Genomic DNA, 215 nt, shown 5'->3' on the forward strand with positions numbered 1-215 from the left:
GTGTGTGTGTGTGTGTCCACATGTTTGACTGTGTGTAGTGAGGTGGGGGGGGGGGGGGTATAGTAACATTTTGATGAAATCCTCTTAACGACAGGATTAAAAAAATTAAAGACAAAGATTTGAACAGATCTCGCTCTCTATTTCGCTCGTTGGCTCTCTGTCTCTCTCTTCTCTCTGTCTCTCTCTCTCTCTCTCTCTTGCCCTCTATCGGGGTA

Source organism: Salvelinus sp. IW2-2015, linkage group LG6.2 (assembly GCF_002910315.2).
Source record: "Salvelinus sp. IW2-2015 linkage group LG6.2, ASM291031v2, whole genome shotgun sequence".
NCBI lineage: Eukaryota > Metazoa > Chordata > Actinopteri > Salmoniformes > Salmonidae > Salvelinus > Salvelinus sp. IW2-2015.